Below are 19,105 nucleotides of genomic sequence, written 5' to 3'. Positions count from 1 at the left end.
CCAGTGGTAAGTACTAAAGAGAAAATTAAACAGGGTAGGGAACACAGAATCAAGGATGCTTTTTTCGATGGAAATACTTTTCTGAGCTAGACACACACAAAGCTGTAAAAACAAGACGTAAACTTACTGACTTAAAAACTGCTTTTCAACTGACCTAATGTATGCACACTCAAAGGGGCAAGTATCATACACTGTATCTAAACACAGAAATCACATCCCATCAGTTTCTATGGGAAGGGAAGAGTACTCACTAACCTGCTGAGCCACTGTGTACTTCCACAAACAAGAAGCTGCTCTACATCTACTGCTTTCATCTATACCATTGCTTAGGATCATTCCAACCTTAGGATCACATTTCATTTTTAAAATTTTTAAAATCACACAGTGCACATAAAAAAATTTTACCATCTTAAAGTGCACAATTCAGTAGTTTTTAGTATATTTACTATGTTGTGCAATCATACTAATTCCAGAACATTTTCATCACCCCAAAAAGAAGTTCTGTCTCTATTAGCAATCAGTCCCAATTTCCCCTTTCCCTCATCTCCTGGCAACCACTAATCTACTGTCTATGGAATTGCCTATTCTTGATGTTTCATATCAATGATATCATACAGTGTGTATCCTTCAGTGTCTGGCTTTTTTCTCATAGGATAATGTTTTCAAGGTTCATTTATGTAGCATGTAACAGTATTTCATTCCCTTTTATGGTTGAATAATAATCCATTGTATGGATATACCACATTTTGTTTATCTATTCATGAGTTGATGGACATTTGGATTATTTCCACTTTTGGGCTATTATGAATAACTGTGTTATGGAATGCTATGAACATCTGTGTACAAGTTTTTGTGTGAATATGTTTTCAATTCTCTTGAGTATATACCTAAGAGTGGAATTTTCAGGTCATAAGGTAATTCTACGTTTGACTTTTGGAGAGATTGGCAAACTGTTTTCCACAGCAGCTGCACCATTTTACATTCCCACCGGCAGTATGAGGGTTCCAATAGCTCCACATCTGTGTCAGCACTTGTTATTGTCTGCCTTTTCATTATAGCCATCCTATAGATGTGAAGTGGTTTTGAGTTACAGTTCCCTAATGACTAATGATATTGAGTATTTTTTCATATGTTTATTGGCCATTTGTGTATCTTCTTTGGAGAAACATCTCTTCAAATCCTTTGCCCATTTTAAATGGAGTTATTTGCTTTTCAATGTTGATCTGTAAGAATTCTTTACATATTCTAGATACAAGTCCCTTATCAGATATGTGATTTGCAAATATTTTCTCCCAATCTGTGGGTTTTCTTTTCACTTTTTTGATGGTGTCCTTTGCATTGCAAAAGTTTTTACTTTCGATTAAATCCAATTTATTTTTTTCCTTTGGTGGTTTGTGCTTTACTTGTCATATCTAAGAAACCATTGCCTAATCAAAGATCATGCAGAATACACCTATGTTTTCTTCTATGAGTTTTATAATTTCAGCTCTTACATTTATGTCTTGGGTCCATTTTGAATTAATTTTTGTATATGGTCTGAGGTAGGGGTCCAACTTCATTCTTTTGCATGTGGATATCCAGTTGTTCCAGCACCATTTGTTGAAAAAACTATCTTTTCCTTATTGAGTTCTCTTGGCATCACTTTTGAAAACTAATTGATGATACAAGTTTGGGTTTGTTTCTGGATTCTTGATTCTATTCCACTGGCTTATGTCTGTCTTTATGCCAGTACCACATATCTTGATTACTGTAGCTTTGTAGCAAATTTTGAAATTGGAAGGTGTCAGTCTACCAACTTTGCTCTTCTTTTTCAATATTGTTTTGGCTATTTGGGGTCCCTTAAGTTTCTATATGAATTTTAGGAGCAGCTCATCCATTTCTGCAAAAAACCTGCTGGAAGTTTTATAGGAATTATATTGAATCTGTAGTTCCATTTGGGGAGTATTGCCAACTTAACAATATTAATTCTTCCAATGCATAAACATGGGCTGTCTTTCCATTTATTTCAATCTTCTTTAATTTCTTTTAACCATGTTTTGTAGTTTTCAGTGTACAAGTCTTAGGCTTCTTTGGTTAAATTTATTCCTAAATATTTTATTCCTTTTGAGCTGCTGTGAGTGGACTTAATTTCACTTTCAGATTATTCATTGCTAGTGTAAAGAAACACAACCAATTTTTGTATATTGATCACAATTTGGTTTTGGTGGGTAGTAAATTTGGGTTAGAAACATACCATACCATGAATCAAGGAACTTAAGTAATGTTTACCATACATACAGACTTAAATGAGCAGAAACCCCAGCTTTTTTGTTGTTATTGTTGATAAATTTTTAGCTCCTTATTTTAAGATTATTCCTTCAAGATTTTTATTTTTCTTATTTCTAGGTTAAGGGTGGTAAGAGCATAGAGCACAGCTTAATAATTTGGCATTTGTAGTCTGTAGTCTCAGGTCTTTCACGTGTATTTTTCCTATTTAAGTAAAACACAAAGGGAACAATTCTCAGTACCCCGTCTCTCTGTATCACGAGGACACTTTCTGTATGTCCCTCAATGCTCTATGTTTTAAAGATTAATGGTAATGCAGAGAAAGCTAATTTTTTAAACACATTTCTATGTGCTACGTCTTATGCTAAGTGCTAAATGCTAAAAGAAACAAAGTTTAATAAATCGCAAACCCATCCACCAAGGAGCATATAGTCTGTTGAGGAATGAAAATAACATTTTGACCATTTCAATGCACACAATAAGCTGGGCACTGTAGTGACCATACCGGTGAGTGAAACAGGCCAAGATTCTGCTTTAATGGGGCTCACAACGTAAAGGAGATATAATGGCTCTGATAAAAATATAGAAGGTACCACAGGAGGATGGAGAAAGGCTTTTAACTTGTGGGGATAAGGGAAGGCTTCTCCAAGAAGCTGCTCCTTGTGTCTTACTGGACAGGTTGGCTTTCAGAAGATATAGGAATATGGGCTGGCCTGGTGGCGCAGCGGTTAAGTTTGCACGTTCCGCTTTGGCGGCCCAGCGTTCCCTGGTTTGGATCCCGGGTACGGACATGGCACCGCTTGGCAAGCCATGCTGTGGTAGGCGTCCCACTATAAAGTAGAGGAAGATGTGCCTGGATGTTAGCTCAGGGCTAGTCTTCCTCAGCAAAAAGAGGAGGATTGGCAGCAGTTAGCTCAGGGCTAATCTTCCTCAAAGAAAAAAAAAGAAAGATAAAGGAATAAGAAGAATAGAATTTTAGATCAGGAAACCCCATTGCAAAGGCTAAGAAGTGGGAGAAAACATCATATACTTAGGGAACTGCAAGCAGTTTAGTAACAGGCCTAGTACACTGGGGATTGTAAATAAGTATCTGCTGAATGACTGAATTAATGCTGGGTATAAAGGATGCCTGGAGATGATAGGAAGGTGCACTGGATCACAAAGGGGCCACATAAAGAATCCAAAGGCTATGGAGTACCTGCTGTATTTATTCCACACAATTTATACAGCTGTTGGACTGGTTTACTTTTACTGCCCCAAATCCTTTTTCTCTAGACATAGCACAAACAATATACAAAATACCAGAAAAGAGTTAAAAACCCATTAAGTAGAACTAATTATTTGCAAATAATTTATGGGTGATATCTATAGCCATACGTAACGGTTTTAATCACTGCAAGTCTCCTGAGAAAAATACTCCTTTTGGTCTAGTGTGAAGGGGTATTTTTAAAAACAATTATTTTTGAAAGTATAAAATAGCCTTTCATAAAATAATTCCATATTCATGTAGATCATTTTTCAAATTCAAGTTAGTGACATTTGACTTCATATAAATAGTACACTATAAATAACACCACAGTAAGGGCAAGGGAAGGAGGGCGCTGAGTCAAAATACTAGAAAAGCAACATTAACATTTTTATTTTGCAGTGGACAGTGTGAAGGTAGAACGAAAAAGTTTAGCTTTTAGTGCTTCAATTTAGTCAATTTTCTTGAAAAACATATTTTTAAAGTACTAATAAAGAATTAGTCCTACTTACAATCTCAGTATTACTGTGGGGTGATTAATGCTCAGTCTATTAAATTGGCTGAATTAAAAGAACGATACTACAATCTTCCCCACCTCTTACTTACCATTTCTTTTTTAAAGAAACACAATTTTTATTTTTTTCGAAGTGACAATGTATGTGGTTTAAAAGTCAAATAATTACAAGGCTCATAACAATAAACAGAAGGCCCTGGTCCACCTGGCATCATTCTGATACCTGCTTCCCAAAGGAAACTTGTTTTCTGCTATTTAATTTCACATTTCTAAATAGCACATTTCTACTTCCATGTCTTGAGTTTGTCAGTTTTCGCCATTTTATACCATCTTCTAATTTCCCAGTATTTTTATTTCACATTGTTTAGCATTTATTTTTATGCCTATTATATAAGTATTGTCCACAGCATCCCATTTACATTGGCCAGGAGAGGTTAATTACGCTGCATTAACAAGTGACCACAAAAACCTCAATGGCCTACAACAGTTAAGGGTTGCTTCTCACACTGCATGCCCAGTGGCAGGTCGGCTGCACTTCTGCTCTATGGTTGTCTTCACTCAGGACGCAGATGGCCAGAGGTAGCATCTATCCGAACAGCGCCAATCTGTGGCAGGAGCAGAGATGTGGCTCTTAAAACTTCAGCCTGGAAGTAATATATTCACTTGTGCCCCTATTTAATTTGCCTCTGTAATTCACACTGCCAGGTCCAACATCAACGGGGCAGGGAAGTGTAATCTCCTCCAGTGAGGTAACACCAAATATTCTTAAACAATCATACAGTCCACCACAAAGATTCTGTTTTCCTTGGGGTGTATGATACCCACTTTCTTAGGTTGCTTAGTTTTCTCTATACTCATCATCATTTCCTCTCTGTATGTTCCACCAGAGCTGTGAAATTTTGTTCATAAGGTTCAAACACATTAGGCAATCGATCAGTTCCAGTTTTTTTTTTTCTTGGAGACATTCCTCTGGAGCCCTCCATCCTCCTGTTTCAGAATGGACTAGTTGCGCTCCACGCCTGCTACCCAGCTGCCATCCTGGAACTTCCCTTCACCTTCGTCTGGGGAATTTTCTGTTTTCTCCTTTTTGGAGCTCCTGATTACCAGGTCCCATGTGTTTCTGTTTCTTGGTTTACACCCTTTTTAAAAAAATTAATTAACTAATTAAGTTTTATTAAGATTATGATAGTTTACAACTTTGTGAAATTTCAGTTGTACATTATTGTTAGTCATGTTGTAGGTACACCACTTCACCCTTTGTGCCCACCCCCACCCCCCTTTCCCCTGATAACCACCAATCAGTTCTGTTGTCTATATGTTAACTTCCATCTGTGAGTGGAATCATACAGAGTTCGTCTTTCTCTGTCAGGCTTATTTCACTTAACATAAGACCCTCAAGGTCCATCCATGTTGTTGTGAATGGGATGATTTTGGCCTTTTTTATGGCTGAGTAATATTCCATTGTATATATATACACCATATCTTCTTTATCCAATCATCAGGTGATGGGCACTTAGGTTGGTTCCACATCTTGGCTATTGTAAATAATGCTGTGATGAACATAGGGGTGCATGGAACTTTTGGAATTGCTGATTTCAGGTTCTTAGGATAGATACCCAGTAGTGGGATGGCTGGGTCATATGGTATTTCTGTTTTTAACTTTTTGAGAAATCTCCATACTGTTTTCCATAGTGGCTGCACCAGTTTGCATTCCCACCAACAGTGTATGAGGGTTCCCTTTTCTCTACAGTCTCTCCAACATTTGTCACTCTTGGTTTTGGATATTTTTGCCATTCTAACAGGTGTAAGGTGATATCTTAGTGTAGTTTTGATTTGCATTTCCCTGATGATTAGTGATGATGAGCATCTTTTCATGTGTCTATTGGCCATCCGTATATCTTCTTTGGAGAAATGTCTGTTCACATCCCCTGCCCATTTTGTAATTGGGTTGTTTGATTTTTTATTGTTGAGTTGTGTGAGTTCTTTGTATATTATGGAGATTAACTCTTTGTCGGATAAAAAACTTGTGAATATTTTTTCCCAATTAGTGGGCTGTTTTTTTGTTTCAATCCTGTTTTCCCTTGCCTTGAAGAAGCTCTTTAGTCTGATGAAGTCCCATTTGTTTATTCTTTCTATTGTTTCCCTCATGTGAGGGGTTATGGTGTCCGAAAAGATTCTTTTGAAGCTGATGTCAAAGAGTGTACTGTCTATATTCTCTTCTAGAAGACATTGTTTCAGGCCTAATCTTTAGGTCTTTGATCCATTTTGAGTTTATTTTAGTAAATGGTGAAAAAGAATGGCTGATTTTCATTCTTTTACATGTGGCTGTCCAGTTTTCCCAGCACCATTTGTTGAACAGACTTTCTTTCCTCCATTGCAGGCCCTTAGCTCCTTTGTCGAAGATTAGCTGTCCATAGATGTGTGGTTTTATTTCTGGGCTTTCAATTCTGTTCCATTGATCTGTGCACCTGTTTTTGTATCAGTACCATGCTGTTTTGATTACTGTAGCTTTGTAGTATGTTTTGAAGTCAGGGATTGTGATGCCTCCAGCTGTGTTCTTCTTTCTCAGGATTGCTTTAGCAATTCGGGATCTTTTGTTGCCCCATATGAATTTTAGGATTCTTCGTTCAATTTCTGTAAAGAATGTCATTGGGATTCTGATTGGGATAGCATTGAATCTGTAGATTGCTTTAGGTAGTATGTACATTTTAACTATGTTTATTCTTCCAATCCATGTGCATGGAATGTCTTTCCATCTCTTTATGTCATCATCAATTTCTTTCAGGAAAGTCTTGTAGTTTTCATTGTATAGATCTTTCACTTCTTTGGTTAAATTTATCCCAAGGTATTTTATTCTTTTTGTTGTGATTGTGAATGGGATTGAGTTCTTGAGTTCTTTTTCTGTTAGTTCATTGTTAGCGTATAGAAATGCTACTGATTTATGTACATTGATTTTATACCCTGCAACTTTGCTGTAGTTGTTGATTGTTTCTAATAGTTTTCCTATGGATTCTTTGGGGTTTTCTATATATAAGATCACGTCGTCTGCAAACAGCGAGAGTTTTACTTCTTTGTTGCCTATTTGGATTCCTTTTATTTCTTTTTCCTGCTGAATTGCTCTGGCCAGCACCTCCAGTACTATGTTGAATAAGAGTGGTGAAAGTGGGCACTCTTGTCTTGTTCCGTTCTGAGAGGGATGGCTTTCAGTTTTTGTCCATTGAGTATGATGTTGGCTGTGGGTTTGTCATATATGGCCTTTATTATGTTGAGGTACTTTCCTTCTATACCTATTTTATTGAGGGTTTTTTAATCATAAATGGATGTTGGATCTTGTTGAATGCTTTCTCTGCATCTATTGAGATGATCATGTGGTTTTTGTTTCTCATTTTGTTAATGTAGTGTATCACATTGATTGACTTGTGGATGTTGAACCATCCCTGTGTCCCTGGTATAAATCCCACTTGATCATGGTGTATAATCTTTTTGATGTATTGCTGTATTTGGTTTGCCAGAATTTTGTTGAGGATTTTTGCATCTATGTTCATCAGTGATATTGGCCTGTAGTTTTCCTTCTTTGTGTTGTCCTTGTCAGGTTTGGGGATGAGGGTGATGTTGGCTTCATAGAATGTGTTAGGGAGTACTCCATCTTCCTCAATTTTCTGGAATAGTTTGAGAAGGATAGGTATTAAATCTTCTTTGAATGTTTGGTAGAATTCTCCAGAGAAGCCGTCCAGTCCTGGACTGTTATTTTTGGAGTATACCCTTATTTTTAATTTTTATTTTCTTTTGCTTTTTCTCCCCCAAATCCCCCCAGTACATAGTTGTATATTTTAGTTGTGGGTCATTCTAGTTGTGGCATGTGGGACACTGCCTCAACGTGGCCTGATGAGTGGTGCCATGTCTGCGCCCAGGATCTGAACTGGCGAAACCCTGGGCCGCTGAAGCAGAGAGCACAAACTTAACCACCCGGCCACGGCACTGGCCCCTACACCCTTATTCCTACAAGGTACCTTCCCCAGTAGCTTCCTGAGTATATGCAAGTTAAAATTTTTGAGAGTTGTTTTCACTTTGACATCTTTTCCTACTCCTCACATTGGCTCTATTTCCTGTCTCTTTTCTCTTTTTCTCTCCTTCTTTCCTTCCTTCTCTCTCTCTTTCACTTTCTCTCTCTCTTTCTTTTGTTTGTTCATTTGATGTTCTTTCATATAAGAGAGTTTCTTCAGACCCTTGACTATTCACCCACATTTAAGAATGAGATGGCAGGTGCCACCCCTGTGGCCGAGTGGTTGGGTTCCCATGCTCCACTTCCACGGCCCAGGGTTTCGCTGGTTTGGATCCTGGGCGCCGACATGGCACAGCTCATCAGGCCACGCTGAGGTGGCATCCCACATGCCACAACTGGAAGGACCCACAGCTAAAAATACACAACTGTGTACCGGGGAGCTTTGGAGAGAAAAAGTTGATTACAGCCTCTGTTGGTATGGGCAGAGCTTGCTGGGCTTCACTGTAAAGATAGGTGACAAGCTACGTTCTCCATTATAGGACCCCCAAACATCAATATTTGTAGGCATTTTCTCTTGGACCAGCTGCTTTCCCCTCAAGAGGAAGCTTCCAATTTTCAGACGGGATCCCAAAATTCTAGAATCTGAATTTGGGAACAAAGCTGAGGGGATAGGTCTCATAATTCAATATGTACAACTTCATTTAATTCTGCTTTTTTGTGGAGTGGGTCATCCCGGTCCTCAGCTCTGCCTGGTGTCCAAAGGAGCTCTGAGTCAACCTCTCCAGAAAGTAAACCTCCTATCTTCTGCTGAGTTAAGGCAACATGGGATGGGGTTGGGATTAGGAGGAAGGAAGGATCCCACTGTCCTTCATAAAACTTTCGTAATGAGTTCCGGTTTTCAGTCCCACTCTACCTCTGCTTTCAGAGGTACGGCAGCTATAGTTTCAGAGCCCTTCCAGGGTCTGTGAGGTGAACAGGTTCACTCCGGCTGGCTCCACCCCTCCACAAAGCTTAGGTATTAACCTTCCCAGTTTTGGTGAGTCAGTTATCACTCATCCATCTGTTTTCCATGTTCCGAAGTTTTGCTGACACCCTTCTTCAGCAGAGATCTCTTTTCTTGTTTGCTTTGTTTTTATGGGTTTATATCTTATTTATTCCTTCACTGTAATTTTAATGAGGTATCTGGAATGAGTGGAGAAAAACGTGTTCAATGCACCATGTTTAGTCAGAAGTCTCCTTACCATTAGGTCTTAACATGCGTAGATGTAATTAACATATTTTCTAAGTAGGAAAAGTCCAAGTATACTTATAGGCAATTCCATAAGAATTAGATATAAGTGGAGCCGGCCTGGTAGCGCAGCAGTTAAGTGTGCTCATTCCACTTCAGCGGCCTGGGGTTCGCCAGTTCAGATCCCGGGCGCGGACATGGCACCGCTTGGCACGTCACATTGTGGTGGGAGTCCCACATATAAAGTAGAGGAAGATGGGCATGGATGTTAGCTCAGGGCCAGTCTTCCTCAGCAAAAAGAGGAGGATTGGCAGCTGTTAGCTCAGGGCTAATCTTCCTCAAAAAAAAAAAAAGAATTAGACATAAGTACAATAATAGGATAACTATGCCTTTCATTGAGTGCTTATATGTGCTAAGCAGTCTTTTAAATGCTTATACGTATTATATATATTACATATTTATCCTCACAATAACCCCATGAGATGAGTGCTGTGATTCAACTCCTAGCAGTCTGCTTCCAGAGCCCCTGTGCTATATAACATGGTACATCATTTTCTAAGCTACAGGTTCATCTTATTTTCAATTTATCAGGTCTCTAGTCAATCCCTATTTATTATTAACTTCAGTTATATTGGAGGTTTTTCATGTAGATTTTGAACATTTACAGTACATTATCTGAAGTGGCAAAGCCAGCATCACTTTTGATGTATCTCTTTGAGGATACATGTAGGAGGTGGAAGAGAGTAGTCTGACAAATTTGAAAGCATAGTCACTTAAGCTGGGAAGCCTGGCGTGTGTTTGTTTTATAATACAGACAGATGGGCATTTCCTCTTAAAGACAGCAGTTACCACCTGTAATCTGAGAGGTCAAAAAGAAGCAATTAGAAATCTCACATTAGTAACATAAAACTTTAAAGCACCTGTTTACATGAAAGATGATATCTGCAAGAGTTTAACATATTAAATCACTGATGGCCTTGAACACTCTAATTCAGAGAAATCAACCCCTCGTACTTCGAAGATTTTAGGACAAGTTTCATGATCACTCTTTCTAAGGCTACTCACTACTCCCACACTACTATCACTTCTGTGAAAATTCTTTGTGAGATAAATATAAAGATTTTATTATGCTATATATACAATATATATATATATATGCCTCTCAAAGCCTTGCTGCCTCTCAATTCCTTGACCACCTGTCTTCAAACAATCTTGTGCCTTCTGCTGTCTCAGCTCCCCACTCTCATGATCATTCCCTACACCTTGACATTACTGACAATGAGAGCCTCGCTTCTAATTTTAATTTCAAGCTTCCTACTCTCCAACCCATCTCTTATCTTTTCAGGTCATTCTCTACAGTGCCTAAACTCCAACAATTCTTCAGCCTGATCAGAAACACCAGCCTATTTACCCTACCGACTTTTCACCACTCTCCACCTGTCTTGTAGCCTTACTTCTCACCGTGACTGAAATTATATGTCTTCTTTGTTTCTACTCTCAACTACTTTGCCCACCTCTCCCCACCATACTTGCTTGACCAAATCTCAGTCCTGGTTAATCCCAACAGCCTACTCAGTGCTTGCACATGAGCAACTGTATATGGCTGGAGAAAAACGCACAACCATATTGACTAGTCTCACTATAAATTCATGACCACTTCCTCAGGTGGGCCCTTCCTAGTAGCCTGGAAACCTTACTATGTTTCCCTAGTCAATTCCTGCTCCCACACTTACAGACTACTATTCCACCTTTCTTCCTCTCTCCTCCTCCTTCCAAAACTCCGCCCTCATTACTTTCAGTTAATGACTACATTAGCTAGAGTAGGCTAAACAAATAGACCCCTAAATGTTATGGTTCCAACTCACTAGAAATTTATATCTTGCTCACATAATAATCCAGAGTGGGTGTTCCAGGTCAGTGGACAGCTCTCCTTCATCCAGGCATCTTCTTTCTTGCGGCTCTGTCAACTTCAGGGGCTGTGGTTATCTGCATAATCCAGCTGGCAGAAGGGAAAAACGCATGAAGGAGGCACACTGGCTTGGCAGTGCCAGACAGCATTTCTGCTCACATTCCATTAGCAATAACTTAGTACTTGACCATACCTCCCTGAAAGAGAGGCTGAGAAAAATAGTCTCTGTGCCCAGGAAGAAGGGGAGAATAAATTGTGATGGACAATTAGCAGTCTGCCAAAATGATCTTGCTTCTTATTTCAGTAAGAAAATAGAAGGAACTAGAAAAGAACTTCCACTTTGTCCCACTATCAAATCCACAAGCCTACTTCAGTATATCCCATTTACATGGGAACTGGGGGGATTAGATTTCTAGGCTGCTCCTGATCACAAAAGGGCAGTTTCCAAGCTTTCAATTAGAACAACATGGTCATAATGACCACACCACCTTATCACAAAATTCAAGCATACCTTGTTCCCTTGCGCTTTTCATCCTCTGTGGTTTTGGATATTGTTCGTCATCATTCCTTCTGCCCCTGCCTTTGTGAAACTCCAATTTACCTTGCTTTGGTGATTCTGCATTACCCTGGTTCTTCTCCTCCCTCTTTGCTGGCTTCTCTCATCTAGTTTAGATCCATTCTTTATTTGTTGGCGTTTCTCATGTAGGTCAGAGATTCTCAAACTTTAATGTGACACAAACCACTTGGGGGTCTTGTTAAATTGAAGATGCTCATTCAGCAGGTCACGTGTGGGGAGGGCTGAGAGTCCACCTTTCTAACAAACTCCCTGGTGATGCCAGTGCTGCTGGCTCATTGACCACACTTTGAGCAGCAAGGTTCTAAAGAAGACATTCTCCAAGATTCTGCCCTTTGTTTTCTTCTTTTCTCTCACAGGGGTATCACTACGAGGCTGATAACTTCCCATCTATTTTCTAGTTCAATTCTCTTTCCCATACTTCAAAACTCTTATCTCTAACTTCCTAGTGTCCACCTCTATCTGGCTGTTTTGACAACATTTCAAACCCTTAAAAATGCCCAAATCTAAACGGATCTCTCAAAAACCAGTTCCTGCTCCTGTCTCTTATTGTTTCTTTTCCATCTTTTATAATTTCTACCACCTCAAAACCTCCACTATCTTTGCTTTTTCTCTTCCTCCTTCATATATTAACTTTTAAATAGTCTCATGCTATCCCCTCTTGCTGTAAAACCAGTTAATAAACTGCCAAATTCTGTAGATTCTGCTTCCACACCATCTTTCAACTAAGCTTATTTAAATTCCTCCTGCCCTACCTTTAGTTTAGACTCATCATTATCTTTCAGCTGGCCTATTGCTGGTCTCTCTGGCAATTTTCCCACCTCTAATTTCTGTACCCATTCACAGATGGATCAAAAAGTCTTGCTTTTCTTCCCCCAAACTTGTAAACTATGAAACCCAAAGTACTGAAATAAATACACCTTCTTCCACTTGGCCTCCCAGGTCCCATTCTCCTTTGTCGCTCCCATTTCTCAACATGCCCTAGAATCTTACCGTTTGCTTTTTCCTGCACACGACGCTCACTGATTCATCCTCATATACGTTCTCACGCTATTCCTTCTTGCTGTAAAACTATCCCCATCTCCTTCAAGCTCAGTCCCAAATGCCTCGTTCCTCCATGCTCCTTCCTTCCTGGCCCCCAGAGCTGAGTTCTTTCATCTTCTGCAGTACTCTGTATTTTTCACGTGGCACCTATCATGGTTTGTCTTTTATTATAACTGTTTCATCTTTGTTTTATTCCTCACTCTCTGTAGGCAAGGATATCTTCATCTCCCCTCTGTAATCCTGCAGCATCTTACCCATGGGGGTGTGTGTCTCTAATATTAGTTGAATCAAAGTGACTTAGGGAGACAATGTGACGCGGTGGTAAGCAGCACAGAAATTTGAAATCAGTACAGCTGGGTCCCGGCTCTGCCGTTGATTAGCTGTGAGGCTTTGTGTAAGTCACTTAACCTGGCTTGTAAAGTGAGAATGCTACTACCTGATGGAGCATCAAGGGAGATAAGGTCCAAGTGTCCTGTAACTCGACAGAGAACTGAGCGATGTTCGTTCTGTTCCTTAGAGAAGGGTGTGATGTGTAGTCTTGCTATTCAAATCTTGATTTGCAGGACCATCCCTACTTCACTAACAGGAGGCCGAGCCCCGAGTGGCTGGGAACCCGGCCACCAGGTCGCACGGTCCTTTTCCACTCCAGGGCCCTCTAACTGCTCTCCACTATGCGCGTGAAGCCGCTGAACTGCGGGGGAATGGCCAGGAGTCCTATTCTCCCGGGAGGCCTCCCTCCTCCCACTGGCTCTGGAAGAGCCCTTCTCTTCCCGGGAACCCCGAAGACCGCGGCACCGCCGCCTACGTGAGACGTTTGGACCCTGCCCGGCCCCCGTAGCTCCCCTTCTCCAGCAGGTGGTTCTGGTCCTCTCCCCCAACTCGGGGCGCTCACGTCAGCGGCGAACCTCTACCCACGCGCCAGCGCCGCAACCAACCGAGAAAATAAACAAACCCCCGCGCGCGGCGGCCGGCACGCCAGGCCCCGCCCCCGGCCCGCCCCGCGGCTCTCACACCGCCCCCTCCGCCGGGACTTCCCTCCCGCCCTCGGCTCAGCCGCGCTCTCCCCGCCCCTCACCGCAGCCTCGGCCGCGCTCCCCGCCGCGGTCCACCAGCCCGCCCGGCCGCGGCGCCCGGGGCCCGTTAGTGCTCGGCGCCCGCTCGTGACCCCCGCCCGGCGCGAGCCTGTCCCCGCCTCTCGACACTTGACCCAGCCCCCGTCCCTACGCCCAGTGCGGTCGCCCCGGAGCCGCGGGAGCGGCGGCGGCAGGGGGAGGCGGGAGAGGAGGGCCGAGCCGGCGGCCGGGAAGGCCCGGTGAGTACGCGGAGGGCGGGCCGCCTGGCGGGGTCCGCTTCGGCGCCCCCGAGGCGGTCGTGGCGGCTCGGCCGCGCTGCTCCGTGCGCCTCGGGCTCGGCTGTTGGGGACTCGGCCTGAGGCGACGGGCCTCGCTGGCCGGAGCCTCTGGGCAGAGGGCGCGGGAGGGCCGTTCCTTGGAAAGGGCCGCGGCCCCGGCGCGCCGCGCAGGGCTCGGGGGTGGCGGAGAGAGACCGCGCCGGCCCCAGGCCCGGGCGCCCCGGCCGGGGCCACGCCGCCCAGACCCCGCGGGCCCGGGGCCGGGGCCCGGGGCCACCGTGGTTGCGGGGCCGCCGAGTGACAGGTGCCGCCGCCCCCTCCCCGCCGCGGGCATCGCGCTTCCTCCGGGGGTGTCGGGCGCTCGGAAATTTCTGGAGCGACAACCTGACTCGCTGTGTCCTCCCTTCCAGGTTTTCGAAGCCGCTTCTCTGCCCGAGGTAGGTCTCGCCCAGCCCGATTTCTTTCTCTCTGTACTTTGTGCGACTAAGTTTTGGCGCATCGGCTAGGATCCTGTGGGTGAGACTTGGCTCTCACTCACGGACCGGGGATAGTGAGTTACTCTTTGAAGAAAGTGCTCCTCCTCCTCCCTCTGGCTCAGGAAAAGTAAATGAGGAGAGTTTTGAAGTTTGCTTTTTGCTGTTATTTGGAGTCTTTCAGACTTTTTGTCAGATGTCTAGCATTTCGGGTGCTTAGTGGATATTGGATAGTAATGACAAAAGTGGCTTAGTAAATTGCGCTTTATCTCCGGCGTGTCTTACGTTTTCGTTCTTACCTCAGCCAGGTTTTACAGCTGAGTAGGTGCTGCGGCTTTCATTAGGAGCGCTGATGGAATATCTTTCTTTTTTTAACTGAAGAGCCTGTGAAACTTTTTCTAACCATTCAGTATTGCCTATTTCTGTATGTAGTGAATGTGCTTGTGATTGTAACCGGAATCATAAGTTTAATAAATTTGACTTGCCGCTATAAGAATATTAGTGGAACTTTATGGCAAATTAAAATATTAAAAATGTTTAATCTGTGGATATACGGATTTTTTTTTCCTCAACAAGTTCGTAATACTATAGTTGAGATTAGTCAAATTCTAATCAATGGGAGATATTCTTAATTGTCATTAATGGTTTTAACAAACGTATCTGTAAGATACCAATACAGTGGCTTCGCTTGATGGACTAAATGCAAGAACCTAGAAGGAAACCAAAAGAACATTGAGGGGGGCCAAAAATAATGTGCTTTATTCATGGAACAATCCATTAGGTTCTCACTCAGCACCTGCTTATACGTTTCACTTAGATTTTTCAGCCCTTGGAAATTAGGCACTGCAGATTGCAGAGGGGAGGCAGTATTTAACTATGAAGAGACAATGGAATTTGAGGCATATCCATTAGGTTGATGTGGTTCGTTTGCAGTAAGTGTGTTGGGAGCAAAGTTTTGGTATGCACTTGGCACTTCTTGGTTGTGAATCTTAGTTTATAAGAAGCCAAAGTGAAAGATATTGTTTAGTTGTGTTATCTGAGGAACAGAACATAGAATAGAATAGAACATAAAATGGAACAGAACATACATCTAAGTTAAATTTCAAGGAGGCCACACTAATTGTCACCTGCATAGTTTTGCTTTCTTTGTTGATGAGACTAACTGGTTGATAGTGTTAATGGAAGATGACTGTCATTCATTTTATGAAAAGAGATATATTTGATTGTTCTTGACTGAGGAGTTTATACATATATCAGTTTTGAAGTGCCCTACTTGTGGTTCCCAGGACTGAGGTATGGCTTCAGCTACCGTCTTTCTTGACTCTGTAGTCCAGAGAGATGAGGTAATAGAGGCTGTGGTCCTCAGAAGCTTGGTAGACAGGACCAAGAGTACCAGCCATTTAGAAATTCTGCTCTTGCAATTTAGGCTATTCAGTTGTTTACTTAAGCACCTTATGTAGCCTAATTCTTTTTAATCAACACTTTAAAACCAATTATGTTTTCTAAGCAAATGTTTCCTAAACAAAATTAGTTGTGGTGCTGATCACTTGGTATAATGGCATTTAAAATGAAACAACTTTGAACTGCTGATAATCATTGTTAATTCACGTTTGCATTATGGGAATTGGGGATTAGCTACAGTGCACTTTGCATTTTCTTTTGCTGTCCATTCTACTTTTTTTTTTTTTGAGGGACATCAGCCCTGAGCTAACTACTGCCAATCTTCCTCTTTTTGCTGAGGAAGACTAGCCCTGAGCTAACATTTGTGCCCATCTTTCTCTGTTTTATACGTGGGACGCCTACCACAGCATGGCATGCCAAGCGGTGCCATGTCTGCACCCGGGATCCGAACTGGCGAACCCTGGTCTGCCGAGAAGCGGAACATGCGAACTTAACTGCTGCACCACCGGGCCGGCCCTGTCCATTCTACTTTAGAGCATATCTTTCAATGCATAGATAACTGTGTACTTGGGGAATGTAAATATTTTTTAAAAAAGCACAAATGTGGTAAATTTATCTTTTGTATGCCAGGTCCAGTGGTATTTGTTAGGGATAGAAAGAAGAGGCCCTTGCCTTTCAGGATGTTGAAATAGGGATTATATGGGGTTAGGCACAACAGTAAACAGATAATTTTAATGGAATCCATTCAGTAATAAAAGTAAATATAAAGTACAGAAATCTAACAGAGGAAGGAAGGATTAATTTGAGAATCGGGTCAGAGAAAGTTTCATAGAGATGCTAGCACCTGGGCGGGATTTTGAGGGATGAATATAAGTTTTAAGTGGAAGAGACAGAGGGCATTTTAGACAAAGGGAGCAGCATAAAGATATGAACAAACAAAACTAAACATGCATTACGGAAATTTTGAGTAGGTTGTTTTGTTGGAGTACAAATCTAAGGAAGGATAGCTGTTACAGAAAGCCCTAACATACAATGTTTAACGTCAGATAATTGGCATATTCAGTATATCTAAAATGGAGACTTCACTATAATTTGACATTGTGATCTCAAGTATAGAGGAATTAATAGTTTTTACTAATGGTAGTCATTAAGAAATTATAAAATATTACACTTATATGTGGTAGGCTGCCTGCATGTTTATATTTGTGAACTTATTTGTTTCTTGTGCATTTTGACCTGAATCATTTGTTTTTAAATTATCTTGTGAGGAATTGGCCCTATGGCTGAGTGGGTAAGTTTGCACGCTCCGCTTTGGCAGCCCGGGGTTTGCTGGTTCACATCCTGGGTGTGGACCTCCACACCGCTCATCAAGCCACGCTGTGGCGGCATCCCACATAGAAAAACTAGAAAGACCTGCAACTGGTATATACAACTCGGTACTGGGGCTTTGGTTGGGGGGTGAGAGAAGAGGAGGATGGGCAACAGATATTGCTCAGGGCCAATCTTCCTCACACACACACTCACAAAAGCATAAAAAAGTTATCTTGTGAATTTTCTGTTGTCTTCCTTCAACTACTTAAATTAGCTTTTAAATTATTTTTAAAAAGACTCAAAGGGAAGTGAGGAAACATATGAAATAATCATTAGATTTCTGGACTAGAAACCTAATTTGTGTAGTATTTTAGTAATATGTAAATGTCTGTTTAATGTTCAGCACTAGCCACCATGTTCCTAGACTGACCAGTGTGAGTAGGTTAGTGTGGATGTCTATTAAACTTTATTTTTTGCATTGTATACCTTAATTATATTCATATCATTTAAGTGTATATATAAATGTCTGAGATTTTAAAGACCGTGAGAGAGAGCGAAAGGGAAAATAGGAGGGAGAGGGAGAAGAGCTCTGTTTGAATCTGTTTATTCTAATGTCTCTTACATATGACTGTAGATAGAGATGCAGTTTAGGACACAGACTGAAGGAATACTGACCCTAGCCATGCCCTAAAATAGTGTATTTAAAAAGCCTGATGTTTTCATGGTCTACCTATTTATCCCTTTTTCTCCTCAAGGTTTAAAAAAAAAGTTAATGTGAATTCCTGGATTTGTGCAAATTCTGAAAAATTTGTTAATGAAGGTAATGTTCTCTTAAAAACAGGCAACATAGTCTTTGACAGTTTCTCTCTGTCATTTTTCTTCTGCATTACTAGCATAAAGGACCAGAGGCATCATCTCATTGTCCCCAAACTGGGAGGAGATCTACAGTGTCTGTGTAAAGCTGGGTGGAAAAAAATGTGTTACCTCTTTTTTTTCTTTTTACAGTATATGATTAGGACAGGCAAAATGAAATATAAAGTATTAGGAAAGATACTAAATGTTGAATTTGTATAAAACTTCAGAATCTTTTCAGGGTTTCTAATGAGAAAATTGTGCTTGCTTCCATGAACATAAATTTTTAAATAATAGGTTTATCCATGAAGTAAGAATATACAGTTCCTGATCCAGACTTTTAAATGATGCTTTGTTCAATTGAATCTCCACTGAAATTTTGTTTGGATGAGTAGGTAATAAAAACAAACCAACCATTTTTGTTGTATAACTGTTCAATAATTTATAACAGTTGAAATTATTTTTAAAGAATCTAAAAGCTTTTCTTGTCAAAAACGTAATATGAAACTTCTTGTGATAAAATGAAAAGAGTTCATTTTTAATGATGAGGCTCTAATTTGCAGAAAGCATATGCGTTGTTTGAGCAGTCACCTTGCAGCTAGATTTTTAGGCCATTAAAAAGGCAGGTCATTGGCAAATGGGGGAATATAGAGATTTCAGGAGCAGCCACTGCTCCTCCTACTGCGTGCCTTGTGTTTTGGGCACGTAGAACATAAACTCTTTTAGCAGCTCCACAGGCCTACCTACGGTGATGGGCAGCAGTGCATTCTGCAGCTATATGATGAAGTATATTTCCAGGGGCTTGAGACTTCCCTTGTCACAGCTGACAAATAACTGCACAGCAGCATGTACAGGATTTGTCCTCTGGGGAACACCAGATGAGGCTGCTTTCATCTGGTTGTGACTGACCCAGAGTCTCTAAATTCTTCAGGGC

General features: G+C 41.4%; 1 protein-coding gene and 1 long non-coding RNA gene across 17 annotated transcripts in view; one reads left to right on the top strand and one right to left on the bottom strand.

The window, feature by feature from the left end:
• LOC139078777 (uncharacterized) overlaps positions 1–14,655 on the bottom strand; it is a 48,652-nt gene extending 33,997 nt beyond the window's left edge. For 2 of the 6 annotated variants that reach the window (XR_011531885.1, XR_011531883.1), the window contains exons 1-2: positions 13,859–13,962; positions 11,144–11,255 (exon numbers count right to left, since the gene is read on the bottom strand). This is a non-coding gene — a long non-coding RNA (uncharacterized lncRNA). Of the gene's footprint in view, positions 1–11,143; positions 11,256–11,676; positions 13,660–13,858; positions 13,963–14,518 lie in introns of those variants that run through there. The other 4 variants (XR_011531884.1, XR_011531890.1, XR_011531887.1 and 1 more) reach the window with 3 other exon arrangements.
• The window catches only part of GKAP1 (G kinase anchoring protein 1), an 88,954-nt gene continuing 83,485 nt past the window's right edge, over positions 13,637–19,105 (top strand). For 6 of the 11 annotated variants that reach the window (XM_070590842.1, XM_070590840.1, XM_070590836.1 and 3 more), the window contains exons 1-2: positions 13,637–14,095; positions 14,545–14,571. The gene's annotated coding sequence lies outside the window, so the exon portion shown is untranslated. The remainder of the gene's footprint in view (positions 14,096–14,544; positions 14,572–19,105) is intronic. The other 5 variants (XM_070590843.1, XM_070590841.1, XM_070590834.1 and 2 more) reach the window with 2 other exon arrangements.

Source organism: Equus przewalskii, chromosome 22, assembly GCF_037783145.1.
Source record: "Equus przewalskii isolate Varuska chromosome 22, EquPr2, whole genome shotgun sequence".
NCBI lineage: Eukaryota > Metazoa > Chordata > Mammalia > Perissodactyla > Equidae > Equus > Equus przewalskii.
Note: the sequence above shows the minus strand (reverse complement) of the source record. Positions and strands in the feature narration are given on the sequence as shown.